Raw genomic sequence first — 424 nt, 5'->3', positions numbered from 1 at the left:
CTGGTAAGTTTTTTTCTCAGATGCCTCGAATGGCCTCTACAGACCTCTCCCAATCATTCAGATTTGTTAGGGCTACCTAATGAGGACATTGCAAATTACTCCTTTGCTTCCTGCCAGCTCCCCAGACTCAAAAGCTATTCTGGAAGCGTTAAACACATCTGTCAGATTTAACCAAATAAACATGTTCTTGCTGTTGTGCTATCTTGTTAGTGGTTGGGTTAATCAAAACACCAGTGAGAAGAGCTTTTTTTTTCCAGGTGGTTAATGAGGACCATATTTTGTAACTATGTGGATAAAAAAAAAAGGAGAACCATCATTATTTAAGAATATTGACTAAATCACTACTGCTGTCACTAGGCAGTTTTAAAGAAGAGTTTGAAAAAAATGTTTGATTTGGAAATCAACAGAGAATGGTGTAGGCTGT

The sequence above is a fragment of the Monopterus albus genome, unplaced genomic scaffold (assembly GCF_001952655.1).
Source record: "Monopterus albus unplaced genomic scaffold, M_albus_1.0 scaffold4.1, whole genome shotgun sequence".
Taxonomy (NCBI): Eukaryota; Metazoa; Chordata; class Actinopteri; order Synbranchiformes; family Synbranchidae; genus Monopterus; species Monopterus albus.
The sequence above is the reverse complement of the archived record's forward strand: the minus strand, read 5'-3'. Positions refer to the sequence as shown.